Here is a 23,022-nt window from a genome sequence, read left to right on the forward strand (position 1 = left end):
GCAGAGGGATGCTCAAAGCAGGAACCTGTTCCTCCACAGGGATCCTGCCAGAGTAGATCCCATGCACTTCAGAGACCAGGTATCTATCATGGTTGGCTTAACACCTCCACAACCCCCCCTAAGCCAGCTCCCTATTGCCACGCTGGATGGAGGACAGCAGGTACCCACTGGGGAGCATCCTGGTCAGCCCTGAAGCCAAAGACGTGTGAGGCAGGCCCTCATTGAGACGTGATGGATGGAGGAGAGTGGATGGAGCAGTCACTCTTCCCTCCCTGTGTCTCTTCCCTGCATGCTGCTTGCTGTCACCAAAAGAGAAGCTGTGGCCAGGGTTTGGAGGCATTTCTCACCTCTGTGGAAACAAACAGAGCTCATTTGTTTCTGCATTGCTTGTCCAGGGGAGCTGAAAGGCTTTGTCTGTGTGGGGTGGGAGCTGCCAGCTTCGCTCCTTTTAATCGAGTGCTCTTTTGCCCCAGCTTCAAAGATCTCTTTGGTTTTCTACTCACTTCTGTGTCCCATCTCTTGAAGCTCCACTTCTGCACAAAGGCACAAGCCCAGGATGGCTGAAGCTTCCAAATGCAGTGTGCTTCAATACATCAGCAGCTCATTTCTTTGCCAGGCAGCACTTTGCTTTTCAACTGGCCCATGTCCGTGTGGTATGCATTGGACATTGGAATGCCAGCTTGGGAGGACAAATTAGGGCACGTTAAGCTGGGATTCAGCCCTGCATGACACTCTGCAGCTTTTTGCCCACTAAAACAATGACCTGCGAGTTCATCTCAGTTGGAGGTATCTGCAGGTTGGAGTTTGCCATGTAAAGACAAGTTGTTCCATCCAGCAAATGGGAATGCAAAGTGAAATGGGAATGCAAAGTCCCAGTGCCCAGAGCTGCTGCTGGAGAAGGAGGGTTGGCACTGAGCATCTGCTCATAGGTTTTTTGTTCTAATAGCCTTTTATTTATGCAGCTACTTCAGAGCCTGATTCACTTGCTTTGCTCGATATTTATTAGTACTTCACCTGCCCTGAACTGGGAACTGCGAGCACTTTGATAAATGGATTGCATTTCCTGGAATGATGGCCCAACATCAGCTAATCAGTGTCCTCAGCGTGGCTGCCAAAGCACCACTCTTGTAAATCAAGGGTGGCAAGGAGAAAAAGCCCAAGTGCCAGCAGCACAGGCCTTGATCGGAGGCAGGAGCAAGCCCCCATCTCCCCATCTCCATGGGGCTCAGTACGTGGATAAAGAATCACTGCAACTGTCTGAGCTCTCTAACTCAGGGCGCTCTCAGTTGTAACTGCATCCCCATGTGAAGGGCCTGGAGCACAAGGACCAGGGCAGGGATTGTCCCCCTGTGCTGGGCACTGTGAGGCTGCACCTTGAATCCCGTGTTCAGTTCTGGGCCCCTCACTACAAGAGAGACATTGAGGTGCTGGAGCGGCGCCAGAGAAGGGCACCGGAGCTGGTGCAGGGCCTGGAGCACAAGTGTGATGAGGAACGGCTGAGGGACCTGGGGGGGTTTAGTCTGGAGAAGAGAAGGCTCAGGGGGGACCTTCTCGCTCTCTGCAACTGCCTGACAGGAGGATGGAGCCAGGAGGGGGCTGGTCTCTGCTCCCAAGGAACAAGGGATGGGACAAGAGGAAACGGCCTCAAGCTGCACCAGGGGAGGTTTAGATGGATATGAGGAACAATTCCTTCCCCAGAGGGTGCTCAGGCATTGGAACAGGCTGCCCAGGGCAGTGCTGGAGTCACGGTCCCTGCAAGTGTTCACACACCGTGTAGCCGAGGCCCTCAGTGCCATGGGTTAGTGGTGGCCTTGGCAGTGCTGGGAACGGTTGGACTTTGTGAGCTTAAAGGTCTTTTCTGCCCTGGTTGATTCCATGGTTCTCTGTTAGAGGGGTCTCTGAAGCTGTAGGTTACTCTCTTTCAGCAAGGATCAGCAATAATTGAGCAGCTCATCAGCTCACAGCTCGGGATGCAAACAGTGCAGGACCACTCCTCAGTAGCTGCTTTCCTGTCTTCGTTCTGGAGGTGGGTAAGGGGGAGATGTGCTATTCCTTGTCTGTGGTGAGGGGTTGCATCTGTAGCTAATGTCTAAATGTTGCTATGGCAAAGCTGGATGGAGGAAATAGCTGGATGGAGGGTGAAAAGGCACCATGGCCCCAGGGAGATGCTCTTGGGCAGCTTTCTGCTTGCCAAGGTGGCTGGTGCTGGTCCCCCAGGGCAGGGCTGTCCATATGAGTGTGGTGCAGGCCCTGATGCCCCTGGTTATGAGTGATGGGGGCTCTGAGCAGAGAGGATGAGCAGGCAGAGGAGCTGCCAGCATGATAGCAGCACTGTACCCATGGCTGTCCCCTCTGCACGGTGAGCTTTGCTTTAAGGGAAGAAATCTCTGTCATTTAACAAAAATGTTTCAGGCCTTTTGGGTTTTTCCCTGTGATTAAGTCTAACAAGCAGAGACAGCAGAGGATTTATCAGTATCTGCTTTCTGATTTCAGCTTTACCTCTGTTGTGGCACGGGATCTAACACTGTTACCCCTGAGCGAGGACTTCATGCGATGTGACCGCAGCCCTGATGGCAAAGCAGTGTCCTAACCCTTTCCTGGCTGCCTCCCGAGGCTGGCTGCACCAATGTGGCTGCCCAGGTACTGAGCTAGGGGGGAAATAAGGAATTGGGGTGGAGGAAAATGTTATCTGGACCTTGACAGCATTGCCATGGTAACAGGGGACCTGCCAGCAGATGCTGCAGGCTGGCTCTGCGGGCAGCGTGGCACTGCTGTTATCCGGGCTGCAGAGTGCTGGAGGGATGGAGAGAGGCTGTGATTTCCCCTTGGGAACTTGGGAAGATGCTCTGGGAGGTGATGGCAGGGTGAGAGGCAGGTCTGGGAAGCCATAGAATCATAGAACCACAGCCTGGTTTGGGTTGAAGGGACCTCAAAGCTCGTCCAGTTCCAACCCCTGAACTTCCCCTGTTTCAGTTTGAACCATCACCCCTTGCCCTATCACTACAGGCCCTGATGAAGAGTCCCTCTCCAGCATCCAAATGCTGGTGGGAAGCAGTGATTCCCCTTTGTGAAATAAACCCCAAGCCACCAAGGCTTGGGCTATGTTTTAATTCCCCCAGGGAGTGAAACCCAGACCTTCACCCATTGCTCATCCAAACTAAAACAAACCCCCTAGCCCATAGCACCCTCTGGGCAATCACCCACAGCATTCACCCTGGCCAGAGGTCCTTGTTTCCCTGGGCAAACAGCTCCTGGTCATCCCCATCTCCTTCCCCAACCTGCCTGCCAGGCTTTGCTTGAAGGCAGAGACAGGCAGAGGAGCCCCTGTTCCAGAGGGACTCATGCAGTGCCTTGGATCTTGCCCTGCTGATGGCTTATGGCCAGGCTTCAGCAATGAATGAAGCCCCTTCAGCTTGCTCCAACACCCTATTGCCTTCCTGAGGCCAAAGTGCTGTGTGATAGAAGAGAGGGTCAGCATGAATTGTGTCCCTTGGGCTGGTACTGTCAGGATGGGAGCGTGTTTGGCTGCAGGTCTCTCTAGGAATGGGGCTGGGTGGTGTTGGCTGGAATAACCTCACTGTACTCCCAATGGGAATAACCCAGGGAGCAAGGTTGCAAGCAGCAATTGATTGAATGATGCTGCACTGTCATTAGCAGCAGCACGTTTGCCCCCAGCCCTGTTGTGCTGCAGAGGGAGAAAGCGCCCTTCCATCCGCTCCTATGGGGTGGGGGATGCTCTCTTTGCAGCCATGTGAGAGGCAATGTAGGAAAGACTTAAAGTAAAAATAAACCAGGGTAAAAATAGCCCCACGTGTGCTGCTTTCCACAGGAAATTAGGGGAATGTTCGTCTGAAGTAAAAGAAATGAGAGTGAAATTTACCCTCTGGATACTGGGGCCCGTCTCTGCGCAGGGGAGAAGTGCCCGTCTCACCAGGGGAGAAGCAGGCAATGTCAGCTGGAGCGAGTGAGCATCACTGCATGTGGGGAGCTGCACCCCCATGCTCCAGGCAACACATCTGGGCTGATGTTCACCAGGTAACTGCTGCTGTTAAAGGGGCAAAGAGAGGAGCTCCAGTGAGAGCTCCATCAGACACCCCTTGTGCAGTGCTCCTGGTACACCTGAGGGCATCCCCACTGCTGCGACCAACGTGAGAGGCAGCTCATGGCCAGTTTTCTCAGGTCCTGCCTTAGCTCCAGACAGCTGCAGGCTGAGCCTTGAAATCCAGGGGATGCTGCTCTGTCCTGAATACAGAGAGTTACTGCACACCCAAATAGGACAAGGTGGAAAAACCCTGCTATTAAGGTGAAAAACTGGGGTGGTTTCTTGGGAGTTTCACATGGGAAGATGCCAAGTCTGGATTGAAGATGTCCCAGGGGAAAGACTCCATCTCAGCCTGTGCTAATTCCTAAAGTATGTGAATGCACCTCTCTCCTCTGTGTTGCTGCTTCCCTCTTTTCTCTAAGCTGCTGTAACCTCCCTTTCTGCCCAGCTATGCTGTCTTCAGCAATGCTGCTGGGGTGACCTAACTGTTTGTTTTGTACAAAGGGAAACAGCAGGATTCATCCTTAACTGCACCACTGGGAAAAGGACATGTGGATGGTATTATAATGGCAACAACCCCACCTAGGTTTGTATGCAGCCCGGGCAACATAAGCTGGGCATACAGACACCAGTAAGGCATTAAAAACCCCAGGCAGAGTTCCTGTCCAAGATCCATACAGGCCAGTTGTGCCTACATAGGGTTGCTGGTTTGCATTTTACTTTGCCATAGGTTGTTTCCTAGGTGTTTTTATTAGGAAGCAAACCTCATTATAGGCTTAGATGGGCTAGGCAGTGAGCTGTGGGGATACTCTGAGTGTCCTCAGTCCCCTTGCCCTGGGTCTGATGCAGATGCCTCCAGCTTCTTCATAGGTACTTGAGTCCCATCTCATAGAATTCCAGCCTGGTTTGAGTTGGAAGGGGCCTTAAAGCTCATCCAGTTCCAACCCCCAGCTGAGGTTTTTTAAGACCCTTTTGATATGCTGATTCCTTTAGGGCAGAATAACCCTTGGGCAGTGCTTTGGGGTGCTGTTATGTGAACTCAGGAAACCAATGGAGAGTGTCTGTCGCAAAAATAGGGGTAAAAGAGTGGCTGAGACTTGTCTTGTCCGTTTGATTCCCACTCTTTCAAAGGCCTGGCTTAACCTCCGTTTGTGTTTGTGCTTAACTGCAGCCTGGCAGGGCAAAATCATGGCTGTAGCCAACAGATTGGTCCTGGGAAATCCCATTTTGGCTTGTTGCTGCAGTAAGACTTGTGCTGTGAAGCAGGAGGTCAAGGGCTGTGTTTCAGCAGTGTGGCTAAGCATGTCAAGCTGTGTTACAGCAGGCAAAGCAGATCTGATGGGAGCACTGGGTCTCTCAGAACACCCTTATCCACCACTGTACTACTGGAAAGACAAGTCTCCCCAGGTAAGCATAAGGAACAAGGGGTTTGCCACACACATTGGAGCTGAAGAACAGCAGAAACCAAGTTACTGCAGCTCATCTGCACCTTGTTACAGCAGAAACCGAGGCTGCAGAGGCAAGACCAAGAGATGGGATGACTTATAAGAAGTCAATTTGTTACCTGACTTTATTCTCTCAGATCCTTTTCATTTCCTGTGTCCAGAGAGAAAGGGAAGCAAACCAAAGGGGACATGTTAACAGTACACAACAGCAAAGCAACCCTTTCTGATGGCTTCCATGGACTAAGGCTGAGCAAACTGCTTTTCTGGTTATGGCTTCTGTCCAGATGGATCCCAGACAAGTTAGTAAGTGTGAAAGCCAAGAGGGACCATGATTAGATCTGGTTCTTTTGGCTGTCACAGCCTGAAGTAGCTCATCTTGTACGGGTCATCTTGAGCTGGCCTGTGCTGACACATCCGTTTAGGGGGGTTTGATGACTATGGGGACATCATAATGGGACCAGAGATACCCTGGGCTTCCCTTGCCCTTTCTTGCTTTTCTTTTAACTGGAAACCAGCATGGCCTGGAAGGAGCATTACTCAGTTACACTAAGCCAGGCTTCTCCTGCATGACATACAGCAGAGAGAGGCTGAAGTCATGGTTGGCCTTCATGTGGCCCATGTGTCTGAGACCTACTGGATGTTTATTGAACCTTACTGGAGTCTGAATTCAGGTTTTCCTCTGTTCCTTAGGGGCTTGGTTGCATTTCAGGAGCTCAGTGAAAACCAATCATTTAAGGTGAAACAGAGGAAAAATGGCCATTGCAACACATTCCTTTCCAGGCTGGCACGTGTTAGAGATGTTCTTGGTAGCACAATGGGAATTAAAAGGAAAGGGAAATGTTAAAGCAAGATCATGGACACACGAAGAGGAGGAGCCCCATGAAGGAAGATGTCCACAAAGCCTCTCCTGCCACACAGCCTCCAAATTGCTCCCAGGAGAGGACTGTGGAGCCAAGGCTGGATAGAGCTGACCCAAGCTGTGGCAGGATGGGATGCTTTGGTAGTGCCAACATGTGAAAGCAGGATGAGAAAAAGACAAGAGCAGACAGTACTGAGTTCGGTGGAGGAGCTGTGTAGTTGTCCTGGTGGATGTGCCAGGTTTCCTGCCTTAGGAAAAGTGTGTTTTAGTTTCTGACTAAAGCTTTAGTTCTCTTTGGCTGGGTGAAATGGCATTTTGCAGAAGGAGGAAGGACAAAACATAGCATCTAAATAGGCTCAGTACCTGCATTAGGCAACATGTAGCCAGCCCTAGTGTGAGATCTGAGTTTGTGCTTGCTAAAAGGGACTTTGTGGGTCATGCTGGGTGGAGACAAGGTCTGGTGAAGTCCAGATGAGTTCATCCAGAGCCAGTCAATGCCACATCCTCAGCACACTGACCTCACCATGCTGTTATACAAGGTCTACCAGGCCAACCTGTGGTTTTAGGCTGGGAAGGTGCTCCCTGCTTCTGCGTTATCACATGCAAATGAATGAGGAGAAATGGGGAAAATGCCCTTTGACACCTTCTCATTCCTGGACTTCTATTAGGAGGAACTTCCTTCTCAATACAGAGCACAGGGCTTTTTCCGCATGGTCTGTGTTGCGTTTGCTTGGAGAGAGCCCTGCACACGCTCCAGGAAATGAGCTCTTAACTAAAAGCATTGATGTATGTGGGGAGGGAGGTGTGTGCACTGGCTTTGGGGAAGTTCAGTCTACAAACACAAACCTTGCTAACTACACTTGGTTCTTATTAAGGGAGAGAAACCCGTCACTGAGAGGCTAAATTTACCCAGAGCATAACCTCTTGCCGCTCGCCCCACCAGCGATGGTCAGCCTGCATGTATTTCCATTGGGCAAGCTCTAGAAAGCATTGGGAGGGGAAAAACAATCCCTAGAAATGTGGAAAATGTGGAATGATGTGGGGGTGGCAAGAGGAAGAGTGAGGGGAGAGGAGATGGAGTAACCAAGAGCAATGATGGATATGGTTTTAGCTTTTTTGCTGTTTCCATGGTTGAAATAAGGAAGCCCAAGATGCATGTGCTGGAAATGAAGAGAAGGGAATTCCTGCTTCCCAGGTCCTCAGGAGAATTGCTATAGGAGGGATCCTTGCAATTGCAGAGCTGAAAAAGCCATGCTAAAGCTAAAATGCAAAGGGGTATATGTCACCAAAGCCAGCTATGTGCAGGTCTCTATAGCCAAAGTGTAGCTAGCTCTCTGCAGTCACATGCCATGAGGCCAAAGCTGGCTTCAGACACACAAGGCAATGGCCGTGTTAGAGGATGTGAGGAGAATTGGAAGGACCAACTCAGCATGGGGAAGAGAAGACTCCTTAAGGAGAGACCTTAAAACAGTCTTGCAATACCTACAAGAAACCTTGAGAGGGGCTTCGGACAAGGGCCTGTAGGGACAGGACAAGGGGAACGGCTTGAACCTGCCAGAGGGGAGATTAAGATGAGCTCTTAGGCAGAAGCTCTTCCCTGTGAGGATGAGCTTTAAGGTCCCTTCAACTCAAACCAGGCTGGGATTCTCTGACCAGGCAGCAGCAAATCTGAAGACACTTGGGCTGAGCAATGGTCTAGGTCCCTAATTATGTTAAGGTGGGAGAGATGATTTTGCAGTGAGAACTATGACAGCCGCTTACAAAGGGTCTGTTCAGGACTGCTTACCCCATCAGTGTGACCTGGAGGGTTCTTTCGTACAGAGACACAAGAGCTTTTGTCACATGCCACTAGCCAGAACAAGCTGCTTTGGGATGTGTTAGCTTGCCCGCTGCCACCAGATGGTCCTAGCTGTGTGTGGCTGGAGATGCGTGCCAAGGATGCCCGATGGATGGTGACCTAGCTGTTTCTTTCTGTTTTCTATCTTTAAAGCTTTATTTGCACCCTGTAAGGAGTTGCCTTTGGTCTCACTTGGAGTTTCCTTTTGAAGTCAAAGACAGCGGTACGTTTGGCCGTGTCCGGGAAGAGTTTGTTGGGCAGAGATTCCCATCAGTAGGAATGATGAACCGCAGCATGATAACGGCACCCCAAAATCATGTCTGCTGTGGTAGCCCCAGCTTACGTGGAGGAAAGGCTCCTGTAGTTACTTTCCTATGGGTTAACAAAGATGCCCATCTATCTGGGCTACCATCATAGTTGTCCCTTTGGTTAGCCCACCAGGAAACAAGCTGGTTTCCTCCTGGATAGCAGTAGCTAAGAACCAAGCTTTCTAACAGCTCAGTGAGAGATTAACATTAGAGTTTAGAGAAGGAGACGTTGTCCTGGCTTTGGGGAGAAAGGCCTCATCTAAAATATAACAGAGAGGATGGATACCCTGTCCCAGACGGGGGGTATGTTTGCAGCAAGGATCTAATCTGAGGTTTAGGTCTTTTAGTTTAGGCTGGCTGAGCCATAGGGGTGAGCCTGTGCCCTTCAGCTTCTCTATGTTTTGGGGAGAGAAAGAGGGTTTATCTTAAAGTTAAAAAGATAACATACAACATCCATGTAATTCCTTATTTTCTCAGCCTCCCTGGCAAAACCAGCCCCATTAATGTGTATGAACATAATTTACAACCCTTTGTGCTGGCATCTTCTCCACATTTAGTGCATCATCCACTTATTTTATAGTCGATGAAAATAAGGGCTTGGGAAGAGCTGCGAGTTATATTCAAGACTTCTGAATGTGTGCAAATGGGTCTTATTAGAACTGGAGGGTTTAAAATAGAATTACTGCTTTCTTCTGTGAGGGCTCTGCCCATGGAAGGGCATCCTGGAGTGGGGTGATGGTGGCGCTGCCAAGATGTGCTCTCATATCCACCCCCCACAGCCTCCACGGGCTTGAACATGGGCTTTTCGGCTTGATGCTTTAGCCAAGCCAAAGCCTGAGGTTAGATAGTTCAACCTCCTGTTGAAATAGGTTGATTTTCGTTTCTTGGAAGGATGGGGGGTGTGATAGAACAGGTCATCCCCATTAATTAAAATGGTGCCTGGACTCTTGGTGGAGTGCAAGGGCTCCCTGGGGTTAGTCTGTGGTGTCCAAGTCTCAAAGAGCATCCCAGAGCTCTATATCTCTGAAGCCTGGACAAAGCCATTGTAGTCCAAGCTGTCTGTAGGAAGTCCAACAGGGAACAGCATTCCTTCTGGGGCAGCCAATGCCCTGAAATGCTTCCCCTGGGCAGGCCACAGAAGGGAGGTTTTGCTCCCATCTCTTGTTCCAGGGTAGCAAGGAGGCTACATTGCTTGACCTGTCACCTTCTGTGGGGTGGCTTGTGTAGTCATCTGCCTCGCCTGAGCTGGTGCTGTTCTTCACTCAGAGCATCCCTTTTATGTTTGCCAGGATGGAAAAGTTGACCTGAGTGATAAATCTCTGAGCTTGTCTGCCTGGATGCAAGATGCAGATGGTCCCACGTCACCTCCATCCAGCCAAGCTGGTGTTGGGATGCTGTAAGTCCTGTCTGAGTGGAGGGCTGCTGGGAGCACAGCTGTGGTCCAGATCTCCCACCACCTCCTCTTGCTGGCACTCTTCCCTGATAAATGAGCTGCTACGATGGGGAGCAGAGTGGGGAAGAGAAACTATTGCCCAGACCTCACGCAACGGCTGTGATCTTGACATGGGCCCCCCTCAAGGCTGAGGCACTCTCTCTTCATGGGGGAGAAGGTCTCACTTGGTAGGGGATCCGCAGCCTCCTCCCCTAGACCTCAAATCCCCCAGTGTGTTGGAAGAGAGGGTGCTCTCCCACAGAGTTTGGCTCCATCACCAGCTGTGGGTCTCTACTCTGTGTTGGCTCCGAGATTTGGCCTGGGGTTGTTCTGATTTCACTGCCATCTGAGTAGCTTTGCCCCTGGCAAAAGGGTGCAAGGGACAGCTTGTGTCCCCTAAGGCTGATTTATTGACCTAACTGATGGCAGGCATCTGCTGAGAGTAAGGGGCAGGTGATTTTTCCATGTCCATCTTGGGCTGCATATGGATAAAATTAGGGAAAAGGGAAGAGTGGAAAAGAAAGGCTGTTTCTGCAGGAACAAATGAGTGTATTGAAAGGGAAGGGGAGGGAGGAGAAACTCAGCCCTTTTCCCAGCTTCCTTGCAGATTGAATAAGATGTCCAGTGCCCCAAGTACCAAATGGTCTCAATTTGCTCCTACGTCAAATAGAGCTGGGGCCTTGGCAGGGCCATTAGGATGTGTTTCATAACAGCAGCTCTTGTCAAGAACAACAACAACAACAGCATCAAAAACCTGTTGAAACTGTGCTATGCTCAAAACAGAAAACACATGCAAAGAGGGGAAAAAAATCCCTCAATGAGCAAGCCAATGCAATTAGCCCTGACAAGCTCTGCAGGCCAGAGGCAGCCAAGTGGCAGGAAGAGGGGTGGAGAAATAACCCAATGTCATTTTATAGGCAAATGTAAATGGGTCGTTAACTGTCTTTGAACAAAGTGTTCCTTGGTGGAGAAAGCAAGGGCCTGGCTGTAGGAAATACTGCAGAAGGCCTGGCAGAACTTCCTGTGGAACAAGCTTCTGTGGGATGCTGGGTGAAAAGATTGCTCTTGTTGCGAGGAGAGGGCCCGGGGTCTTTGGTTTGGAGCTAAGGTTACGCACTTGGAGCGTTAAGCGAAGGGGGACTGCTCTGAGCCTCTTCGCATCGTCTTCTCCATCGGTAGAAGTCTTAACCTGCTCTAGGGTCTCCTGAATGGGTATGACTAACTGCAAGCTGAAGGTCCTCCTGCTGAGGACTTTGCTGTGCTAGGTGCTGCACAGCCCTCTCCTGATGTTAGAGCTCAGCTGGAGCAATGTGAGAGCAGTGGGAACAAGAGGAGAATTGCATGCAAACCCAATGCATGCTTGTCCAGACTCTGAATCAAAATCCACCTGAATAAATAGTACCTGTTGCCCCTGCCACCCACAGCTCTTCTCTCCAATGGAGGCTGGACAGGAGTGCCATAGCTTTCAGCTTCTGTTTCTTTACCTAGCAAGGAGGAACCTTTGGGCTTTTTAGCTGAGACCAAGCTCAATCCCTGCTTCTGGTCTCAGTAGTTATCTTTCCATGTTGTTAAGAGATATACGCTAGGAAGGGTGGCCTGGTGAATTTTGCTTCTCTTGAATTTCCCCCCAGTTTCCCTCAATAATAAAGGCACATTCAGAAATGGTTTCGAACTGAAGAGATGGACTTGGTTGCTGCAGTGCTCATCAGCCTGTTTGACACATAACTAGCCTGTGTGGTCCTATCAAGGCCACTCAAGCCAGGATCTGAAGCCCTATATGCTAGAAGCATACCTAAGACTGTGCACACCTGAGCTTCCAGTTCAGCTTCCAGCATTACTCTTTTGGGGGATGTCCAGGCTTGGAAGTTTCCATCAGATCCCAGTGTTTAAGAGGCATTGTTAGATCTATTGTCTTCACATGGGTCTAATTCTTATTGAGCCCTCTTATATTCTTGACTCCCACAAAGTCTGATGGCAATGACTTCTGCTGTTTAACTGTGTGCTGAGAGAAAATGGTGGTTCCTTTTGCAATGTTAAAGCCATTGCCTGATCCTGGTGCTTCAGGTCCCTTAGGCCTTGGACTGTATGGAATAATGACCAGCTTTTGTCTTCCTTATAGTTGGTTTTGTTCTCTCTTCATTCCCTTTCTGTTCATGTGTTCTCCAGCCTTTTCCTGTGCATGGTGAAGAGCAGCATCCTGGTAGTACTTTGGTTGGTCACCATCGCAAAGACCACTTGTTTCTTTCACACTTTCTTTTCTACCATCTCCTCCCTTTATGTGAGGACCTTAATTTAGTTCGTTTAAAAGCCATTGAGGGATATCTCTCTTCATCTTCCACTCTGCTCTCTTGCATTTCCCCCTGTCTAGCTTGACATCAACTCCTTGTAGTGTCCAGGATTTCTCCTGAAGCTCTCTTTGGATGGTCTAGTGTGAGGCATCCCTGCCCATGGCAGGGGGTTGGAACTGGATGATCTTAAGATCCTTTCCAACCCAAACCATTCTATGATTCTATGTTGCATTTGCCACTTTAGATTTGGGTTTGGTTCAACCCAAACAGCACTTCCAGTTTTCATGTCTGTGGTCTGTCAGAGCTCTTAGGTGAATTACTGATCCACACCTTGGCTTCAGGCAGCTCTGGTCTCTTATGACCTCTTCACCACCAACACAGGTTACAAGTAGCTTTTCTGTGCTGGTCTTAGTTTTCTGGGTGTGTTTGACAATCAAATATATATCACATGCAAGTGTTTGATGTGAGCAGGGTGTTGGAGCAGAGCTAGCATCTGTTTGGCTGCTTTGCTTCTGGTGTCCCCATGGAAGATCTGAAAAGTTCAGTTTCCTTGTACTGCAAGGAGGGTGAAAGAACTGGATTCAGATCAGCACCTCCTGCCCAATCTCTCTTAATAACTCTTGAACTGACTCATAATACCCTCTATCTTACCCAGCAGTGTTGTCAGCAGCCTGTTTCCAAACAGCTGGCTACATCTCTGGCTTGGAAAGAACCCACAGAGCAGGAGGAGAGGAGACCTCCCCTTCGTCATTGTGCAGGAATGCTGATGGATAGTTTTATTCTCATTTTAAATCTCAACTACTTCTACTTGCCTGTTGCAAACAGCAGATGAGCTGCAGGTACCAAGCGTGCATTTCTCAGCTTGACCAGTACAAACACCCTACTGAGCCCAGGTTGGAAAGTACACAAATGAAAGTTTCCCATGTACCTGCATTAGCATCACTTCTGCTGTGGTCAGTGATGCAGCTGGATGCTTCCTCCCATCTGGAACTCTCTGGGAAATCTCCTGTGCTCCCCTATAACCACAGAGAGACATTTTACAAACTGATCTGGCTCAAAGTCTTGGCTGGAACTTTCCAGGAACACAACCTGGATGAGCAGGGCTTGGCACTAGTTTGCACCTGAACGTGCAGTAGCCAGACAATGAATCCCTCTTGCCAAGGTTAAAAAACCCCTCTGATCTTCAATGGAGCAGGAATTTCATTCCTAAGTTTCATTTTAACAATGACTTTGAGGAAATGGAAAGCTGGCCCTAGGAGTTCCCAGCCTGATGCCAGTGGGAGCAGTGGGAGCTGAATGGCACCACTGACGCGTTGTCCAGGTCACATGCAGACCATGTCCCACCTTGGCTTGCTGTTGGCGTTTTCCCATCCCCATCCGCTGACAGACCCCCAAAGGAAACAAAGAACCAACCAACCCACAAAAACCCCACACAGACAGATTTACAGTGATGAGCTGCTGCTTTTAAGTGGGCTCTGTTTCTCTTTGTTTTCCTTCTTAGGCTTCCATTCCATCTTCCCTGGAGACTTCTAATGCCTGCAAACAGGTCTCAGTTAGTCGTTTTCATGCTCTGTCTTGAACCATGTCGCAGTAAGTGGTCTCTGTTTATCTTTCCCACCATGTTGCATCTTCTCATAGCTATTGAAGGAGCCTGTTGTTTCCTATGGTACTGGTAGAATGCTGAACCATCTACCTCCTTCTTCCAGCTCATGCAGCCTCTGGGTAGGATGTTGAGTGAAACAGCTTTGGATAGTGTGTTCAGATGGTGTGCATGATGCTGCCACAGTGTGGAATGGCTTCAGGGGGATAATTATAGTGGGCTAAAGAGCTTCTGGATGCTTGCTTATTCCACCCTGTGTTTTTTCATCACCTAAAGTTGAGGGTTTGAGGAGGGGTCGTATGAAATACATCCTCTTGCTGCTTCATATTGCCTGCACCTCATTCTGAAGCCCACTGGGAAAAGCTCAATCTAAAACACAATGGTGACGTTTGGCTCCAAGTAAGAGCCTGCCCATTCTGCTCTGAGGATTAGTCTGTTGATGTTTTCCTCTAGCAGGGGAGGTTTTCATAATGCTATCCAGCTGAGCCTGCTCATACCGAGATATTGGCATGTTGCTCTTTAGGCTATAAACTTCCAGGAATTTGTAGGTGGAAATCTGACTTGCTTGCATTATCAGAGCCTGGTGCTGGTGGTGGTGAATACAGAGTATGCTGCTCAAGCTGTGCTCTGCTAGCACGGGAACCTCAAGTTTAATAACAGCTTTGGAGTCAATTGGAGAGCAGCTATTGTTCTCGGGGCTTTTTCATGCATATATTGCTTCAAGGTTTCCCCCTCCTTTCAGCTTAAGTACTCGGGGATAGAGGAAAGAGGGAAGCAAGCTGCCAGTGCTTAATGTGTATTTCTTGGAGCAACTGGATTGGTTTATTTTGTTTTAAACAGCTTATTGCAAATGCGGAGCAGCTGTGGATTTTGTGATGACTTTTGGGATTTTTTTTTTGGAAACACAGGGTCATCTTCCTATAATTTCATAGCATGCTTGCTATAGAAAAACCTCTAACACTGAAGGATTTCAAAGCAGTTAGACTCAACTAACTGCTTTATGTTCTTCGTTCCCTCTTCTATTAAAGTCTACTCAGTAATCAGCCTGATGAGGAAGAATCTGGGGTTTCCTCAGGGCTCCCTCTTGCACTTCCCTCCTGAGACTGAACTTAAGGCAGCCCACAGTTCTGCAGGTCAGATCCATAAAGGGATTTAGGTATTTGAGTCTCGGCTCTAAATATAGTCTTATTTACGTAGAATGGTTTGTGTTGGAAGGGAGCTTAAAGCTCATCCAGTCCCAACCCCTGCCACGGGCAGGGACACCTTCCACTAGAGCAGGTTGCTCCAAGCCCCTGTGTCCAACCTGGCCTTGAACACTGCCAGGGATGGGGCAGCCACAGCTTCTCTGGGAAAAGTCTGTGCCAGCGCCTCAGCACCCTCACAGGGAACAACTTCTGCCTTAGATCCAACCTGAACTTCCCCTGTTTCAGTTTGAACCCATCACCCCTTGTCCTATCGCTACAGTCCCTGATGAAGGTCCCTCTCCAGCATCCTTGTAGCCCCCTTCAGACACTGGAAGCTGCTCTGAGGTCTCCACGCAGCTTCTCTTCTCCATATCTCCTGTTCTTCCTCTCCTCTGCAAACAGGAGATAACTGTGAGCTTTGCAGGGCCAGCCATGGTCTGTGGACCTGGGAGCCTCAGTGATTGTTTGGTTCTGCAGCACAGGAGATGTGGGAACCCTCCCTCCAGCTCACACCACTTCTCAAAGCTGTTTCCCTAAAGGAATTTAAACTGGAGTTGAAGTTGCGGCTGCTGCAATCCCAGCCCCAAATTCATCTCCACATGTGTTCTGCAAGGATGCTCTGGGGACTCGATGGTCTTAAAGGTCTTTTCCAACCTCATTGATTCTATGACTTGCGCAAGACCTGCTGGGGAGGAGGGGGAACGGGCCAGTTTACTTCCTAGGGTTAACATCAGCCTTCTGCCACCCCCAGCTCCGCCGTGCACACTCGCCTCCAAAGTTTGGGAATGCTGGCCTCTAACTTCTGACCTCCCACACAACTCCAATTCCAAGAAACAATGCCCTAAATCTGCTTGCAATGACAGCTCACTGATTCCTCCAGCATGGCTCGTTAGAAGATCTGAATCTACTAATAGGAATTAGCCTGATAAATGTGACTTTTTTTACCTCCCCACTTAGCAGCTATATGCAGCCCGGGGAATCTAGAAATGAAATTGGCTTGTCTTCAAACCTCTTCTGTGCACCAGAAACAGGCCCCCTGCAGCGCAGCGCACTGTTTCCAATTATATTCTGGGGCATGTTGCTGATTTTTGGCAGGCAGAAGAGGAACGGGCCAGGCAAATGGCAGGTGGCTGTTTTCATGGGGGACAGGAGAGGGGAGAGGGAGCTTGGAGCTCTCTGCCAAGAGCTGCGACCTAGCGTGAGCGGAACGGTGTTGGCATGTGCTGGAGGATGGAGGGCTGGGCAGGGATGGCAGGGCGCCGTTTACATCCCTTCCTGCTGGGAACATGCATGCACAGCACTAAAATAAACATGCTCGTGCTCCACGTCTGGATTTGGGCACCTCTTGGTGTGTGATGCTCCACTGATCGGGATCACGGGGCACACTCGGGATGCAGCATTATCTGTGGGGCTGTGCTCCACCTCTCTGCTGTTACGTGTGTGTCTCCTCTGCCTTCACCACATGGGGGGGGGCAGAAAAAAAGGAAGGATTGGCTTTTGTTCATTCATTTATGCATAACACAGCTAATGCGTTCAAGATGGCACTGTCTCCGGAGGGCCTGGATGGTTTTCCAAAGCTATTACACAATCTGCATCTATGTGCATGCATATGTGGAGCGAGGGTTTTAATAACCAGAAGCTAGTACCCATCATCTGCATCTATTCCAGTGTGTCTTCTCCTCTCCCTTAGGACAGTGAGGAGTACAAAAGGTTGCTGTGTTTGAGAGGAGCAGTCAGAGCTGGCCTGTCTTCACATGGACCAGGAGCAGAGCACCCAGTGATACACCAGCCCAGGAGGACTCTGGGGGGAAAAGCATCAGGATTTGCCATGGAGGCTTCTAGATGCTTAATTTAGAAAATAAATCCCAAAAACAAATTGGGAAAGCCATGAAAGAAACTTGCGAGGTATCTTAATCCAAGATTTCCTTGAGTTGAATTTCTATTGGTGTGAATTTTGTTCTAATTGCTGAATTTTGGTTTACAGCAGTTATTTCACTGCAGAGAAGCAGAAGTCTTTCGTTTTGAAAAGCCTGTAAGGAGAGACTGGAGATAGGAAGAGAGGAAAAACATTGGTGAAGTGGGCACGATGTTACCATTTTGTTTTGGTGGAATTGCATCTTCTACAGGGGATGTGCTGAAGTTTTATTTCAAGCTGGTTTTGCTGCTGTGCGCTTAGATGATCTATTATGGAACTGGATGAGCTTTAAGGTCCCTTCCAACCCAAAACATTCTATGGCAGCTCTGGCTAGAGTGGGATGAGGTGACTGTGGCTGGCCATGTTTTCCTGTTTGCAGTAGGAAAACCACCCTGCAAGCTCTTTTGTTGGGCTTTTAAAACTGTTCTTGGAGGTCTACAGGGACTTGCAAAGCAGTGACTTCCCAAAGGTGCATCCCTTGTGCTGTCATTGAGGCACATCCCCTCCTAGCCAGTGCTGGTTTATTCTTCCTGGCAGTGGAAATATTCCAACAAACAAGATCTCAACAGCTCATTGCTGCCTATTCAGTGACATTTTATCCTCAGCCTCCTTCTCTTGCTGCTGTTTTGCCTTAGGGACAACGCTGGATATTTTTGGCACCAGTGCTAATGTTCTTGCAATGTCTTTGAGCTGACAGCGAGCCAGCTAGTTAGGAGCTTGCAGGATCCTCAGTGACCTGATTTCAGAAGCAAATTGTCAGGGTTTTCAACCTGTTAGTGTGCTTCAACCTGTTAAATGCTGCTAATGTTAATGTGAAGGGCCTGTAGACTGGGGCCCTGGTCAGCTTAAAGCTTTGGCAGTGTGCTTTCAGGAGGAGGTGCTGCCTGAGCATGGAGGGATCTTGGTAATGGCTTGTTCCACTGCTAATGGGAGTGTGGTTAATAGATTGCAACCCTTCTGTTAAATATTTTCCGATCACATATCCAAAATGGGATGACAAGCAATTTGCCGTTAGACCTTCTGTACAGTTATGGGCTAAATCTAGCTCTGGGTTTCACTGGCAAAGTTCAGAAATGCTCTATTGACTGAGGGATGCTGGAGGAGAAGGTGGGTTTGGTGCTTTATTGTTTAATCTGTCCCCTGTACTCCATTTGCTCTCAGTGCTGAGCAGCAGTGTTGTTCTGTGCATGGTTCTCTGAAGGGAAGTCAGTCCCTTTTCACTTACAGAACAGAAAAACCTTGGGGAAATCTATGGCCCATCTGCTCTGGCTTTGGTCGGGCAGATTTGGCATTTTATATCTAGTCCATACTGTGGGAAATCATGCCTGTGACAGTGGTTAAATCTTACTTTCCAAAGCCACCCCCCTTGTCCTGTCCCTACAGGCCTTTGTCCAAAGCCCCTCTCCAGGTTTCCTGTAGCCCCTTTAGGCACTGGGTACCCCAACACAAGGTGCTTTTCATCTGGAAACAGCACATGATGGAAGGGGGAACATTCCAAACGGTCTGGAAAATCACTTCCAGACCTGATGAGTCTGGTGTATGGAGCCAAGTGGTTCCTTAGGGCTGGGGTAATCGATCACCCCTCACATACACACACACACACGTGTTGGAGTTTGGGGCAATTGTTTCTTGAGATCTTCAACCTGCTGGTGTCAGAATAGTTGCAGTTGGCTTCAGAGCTGCTGTTCTCTCTACCCTTTCCTCTGCAGTAACAGAGGGGTTTGTGTTATCAATCTTTGTTAGCATACATGGAGCCCTGACGAGCCTGATCCATAGCCTGTAGTCCTTCCCAACCTCCAAGATCCATTTCTGTTTAAGTCTTATCACTAACCACATATTTACTTTGCTCTGATTCCAGGAATGGTAACCACTTATTTACAAAGCCTGTTTGATCCTGAGGCAAGGCTCAGTGTCACATGCCACTGAAGGCTTTGCCTTATCTGCAGGGCTGTTGTTCTGTCCCAGCAATGAGGCCTGTTGCACATCTGGACATCATAGACATTGCTGGACAGCATCAGGCTGCCAAGCTGTCTGCTCCCATTTCCTGTCTGTGACAGTGACCTGGACTAGACTCTTGGAGATTATCCACCCCAAGAAAGCCAGATCCTTATTCCTAATCAAAGTTATTCTGAATCCTGAAGCGAGGATGAAAAAGATAAGTTCAGTGAACACTTAATTAAATGTGAAGAGTTTTGTTGGCCCCATGAATGGCCAACACAGCTTCAAACGCATCCTTCTTTTTCCTGCTTCACTTTTGCCTTGCAAAGTTATAGACCGAAAACCTTATTGTCTTTTACAAGCTGTCTTTGCTGGTCTGCTCTTGAGGCCATTGGAATTCACTCAGGACCCTCAGGCACATTTGGATCCCCAAAACCATCTGAATTCATCAGCTTAGCTGCCAAACACCATCATGCTGTCAGTCTCTACTTCCTAGCATCTTTGTCCCCTTTCCCCTTGCTTATTTCTGGAGTGAACATACCCAAATAGCAACAAGCCTATACTTGGAGCCTTGTGGCACAGTGGAGATTGTGTTCCATTTGCCCAGGGAGCTGCTTGTAATGGCCTTAGAAAAGAAAGGCAAAGCACTTGAAAAGTATCTGGGGAGAAGCAGTATGTAGTCCCAACTCTTCCACCTCATGAAGATCTTCGTATCTCTCCCCCTGTACCTATGATTTGCAAACCTTTAACGGTTCCAGAAGGAAATTGGGGAACTCCCCATCCGCAGCCTTTTGGGTTCGTCTTCTTTCTTTTGGGTAGTTTTCAAGCTGTGATTGAAAATATGAAAGCTTCAGCTCTGCTGCCTGTGACTCGTGTGCTTGTGTTTGTGTTGGCATTTGAACTAGAATCGAGTTGTCTTCATTAGGAACCAAAGCGAAGTGGTGGTGGTGGAGGGGGGGTAGGGAGGGGAATATACCCCTGGAATTATAATAACTAAGCACTTGCAAACTAATAAATCTAGGTGTTAATGCCTTGGTTTTGTGCTGTTTAGTTGCCATAGAGATGGGCCCTGACTAATGGGCTTGTTGTGAGAAGTTCAATACACATTTGCCAAACGTTCTGTTTCTCTAGTTACCTCTCTGCTTTCTTCCCATGCAACAGAGCAAATGGGTTTGGAACCAAACCCCTGCTTGCCCTCTGTCAGCTGAAAAGTGAGGGGTTGCTGGGTGAGAGCATCCCAGAAAACAGGGCTTGCTGCAGGTTCTGCAGAGCTACAGAAATAGATGCAGGAAACATCAGGGAGCAGCACTGTTTACTGTGCAACCCTGCAAGGCTATTTTGGAAGCTGGCATATGTATTTATAGCACATATTCCACGAAAGGCTGCAAATCAATGTCAGTATGAAGGGAACAAGCAAAGGGGGAGCGCTTACCTCACAGGTAGAGGCCGAGATTTCTCCTCCCACTCCATAAGGACCTGCAGTATGGAAACCCTGATAGATCCACTGGGAAGAAATGCCAAATACACTGGGGTAGATCTGCGTATCTCACTGCATGTACTTGGTATTCCGTCTGGTTTGCACTGCTTGCTTGTTCTTCTTGCCTAAGGCTCAGCCAGGGCTAAAAAGAGACCTCTGTAAGACGGATGTATTTGTTATAATCATGCTTGTGGTGAGCTGATGCTTCTGAGTTGGATGTTTCCATGTGATGACATCTGAGGTTTAGCTGCCGTCGTTTGGAAAGCCCTTCTTGATTCTGGGAGTGAATTTGTCTAATATTTGAGACAGATCTTTTTGGAGATGAGGATGGGAGCTCTTTGGATTTGTTTTGAAAGGCCCAAAGGGATCGTTTCACCCCATTCTATACTTTACAGACAAAAGACTACCAGGAGGTGTGCCAGGGGCACCTTTCTTTCTGCACCTATTTCATTCCTGCACAGAGCGTTTCCATTGTTCGTCTTAGCTGACGTATGGAATGCCTCATTAGGAAATCGTGTTTGTGCCACAGAACGCTCACCGTGAGCATTTTCCTCCTGATAGACTTGAGAAATGAAATAAATAGGTGCTTATTGTTTGGAACAATGACTTCCCTGTTCCTGCTTTGTGATAAATCTCATCCCCGCTCTGTTTACAAAGCTGTATTTCTAGTTTAAGGTTGGAGTTGCTCTCTGCCCAATTATCCCGCAGCCAAAAGAGGCCCTGACTCATTCATCTCTGCTGCAAAGGAAACGGTGTTCCAGGGAGTTGGGGAGTGTTGCAAGAGGAGTGTGCTCTGGGACCAGCAGTGTGGCATGGGGAAGGTAATGGAGGAGGCGAAGGGAAGAGGAAACCAATGAGATGTTGCGTTTGTGGGTCTCTAACAAACACCCATTTGAATGTCCTTCGGTGCAAGCTGAGAGGTATCTGTTGAGGGGGAAATAGCTCCTGCAGCTACGTGTGGTCCTCCTGGGAATTCAGGCTCGGGCCTCAGATTTGCATATCTTTTTACTTAGAAATCACTGCAAATTCACTGCTGGTGAGTTGTTGTGGGTTGTTTTTTAGTCAGAACCTCCCCCCTCCCGGTGCCAACATGCATTTAAAACGGGGGGAAAAAAAGCAACAGCAAAATCCAAAGCTCTGAACAAGTTTTCAAAGCTCAATATCCAGCGGCTGCCAAGCACTGAGCTCAAAGGTTTGTTGCCAAAATATTCTTTTCCAAAATCTCCTTCTTTAAGTTGGTGCTTGTTTAAAAAAAAACCCAACCCAACAACAACAAAAAAGACATTTTCTTATGCAGAACATTATCTGCATAATTTCTTCTGCTGTGCTTATCATAGCATGTCTGGAAAGCTTGATCCAAAAGGAGAAGATGTCTTGTTTTAAAAGCTATTTTGTTCTATTTGAAAACCTTGACGATTTTTTGTCCCTATTGGAACCATGTTTTTATGTGGCGGGGAAGTTTTTCCATATCTCCTGGCAAAAATCAGTGCATTTTGATGCTAGATCAAGTGATTCACTAATTGGTGCAGGGTGATGGGATGGAGTGTTGCCTGCTCCTGCCCTTTGACTTCTTTTGGAGCATTTTTGGGTTGTTATTCAGCTCTGTGGCTGCCTGGGAGCCCCATCTGCAGTCTTACAGAGAAACAGACACCACCAAAAGCAAGGCCTGAGCCAGCATTTCTGGATGGAGGATGTCCATGCTGGTCTCGAGCCCCCTGTGCCACCAGAGCAGGGAGTCATCACCTCAACAGCCCCATCCAACAATCAGTTCAGCCTTATCAATGACCGGTCAAGCAGGAAGCAGGCACAGCATCTACAGGGCAAAGAGCAGGTGAAGATATAGGGCTGATAGCAAAATGAACTATGGGTTGTGTAACTGCTGCTGGGTGAGCTCATGGGCTGTGCTCGTAAAGGGTTTGAATAGAGGTGGGGAGTCTAACAATGGAGTCTTTTGAGCTGGCTGGGGACAATACCAGCCCTGGGGGGACTGTTTGCCTTGTGGCATGCCCATAGCCTGAAGGAGTGGGGAGACCCAATGCCAACACAAGCAGAATCACTCTCTCTTGCATTGCAGATGCACCACTGGTGCCATTAGGTGACTCAGCAAGGCAGAGGACTTGCAGAAGTCCTTGGGTTAAAAACCTGGAGGCAAACGCTGTGGCCTGTACCCTGCTTTGAGGATGCTATGGGGAAATGAAGACGGGTTGTGCTGGGCTCAGTCTGTGTTCCCCTGATGTGCCGGGCCAGCTCCCATGTGAGTTTTAGAGCAATAGCTCTAAAATTGGTGGCTTTCCTGGGATAAAAGGCTGACCAATGTTGCTAAAGGTGAGAATGGAGTGAACTAGATAAGAGGACAGTTATGGATGCTAACAAACAGATGTGCTGATCCTCGAGGTATGTACACACAGCTTGCTTGCCCTTTCCCAGCTAAAAGCAATGCTTTTCAACCAGGATCTTTCTTTGTAATGGTATCTTTGTGACCACTGGTTAATTCATCAGTAGCTTGTAAAGGTGGATGGGAGACACTTGTTCCATGTGCCATCTGAAGCTTCTGATACTGCCTCCTTCAGCTCAGAAGCTGGCGGTGGCAGCACATTTCCTGGCACACAAAGGGATTTGTTTTGGAGGCAGAGATGGGGAAATGACTGACTTGTCAGGAAACTTGGCTTGAGTTACTTGAGCAAAGTGTAAGGCTGC

At 48.7% G+C, this 23,022-nt stretch overlaps 1 long non-coding RNA gene across 1 annotated transcript; it reads right to left on the reverse strand.

Moving 5' to 3' along the window:
• Positions 1–1,786: 1,786 nt before the first annotated feature.
• Positions 1,787–21,219, reverse strand: LOC115609015. The gene is made up of 3 exons (XR_003991709.1): positions 21,208–21,219; positions 9,574–9,583; positions 1,787–1,881 (listed from the first exon to the last, which is right to left on the reverse strand). It is a non-coding gene; the product is annotated as an uncharacterized LOC115609015 (long non-coding RNA).
• Between the last annotated feature and the right edge of the window lie 1,803 nt (positions 21,220–23,022).

Source organism: Strigops habroptila, chromosome 5 (assembly GCF_004027225.2).
Source record: "Strigops habroptila isolate Jane chromosome 5, bStrHab1.2.pri, whole genome shotgun sequence".
Lineage (NCBI taxonomy): Eukaryota > Metazoa > Chordata > Aves > Psittaciformes > Psittacidae > Strigops > Strigops habroptila.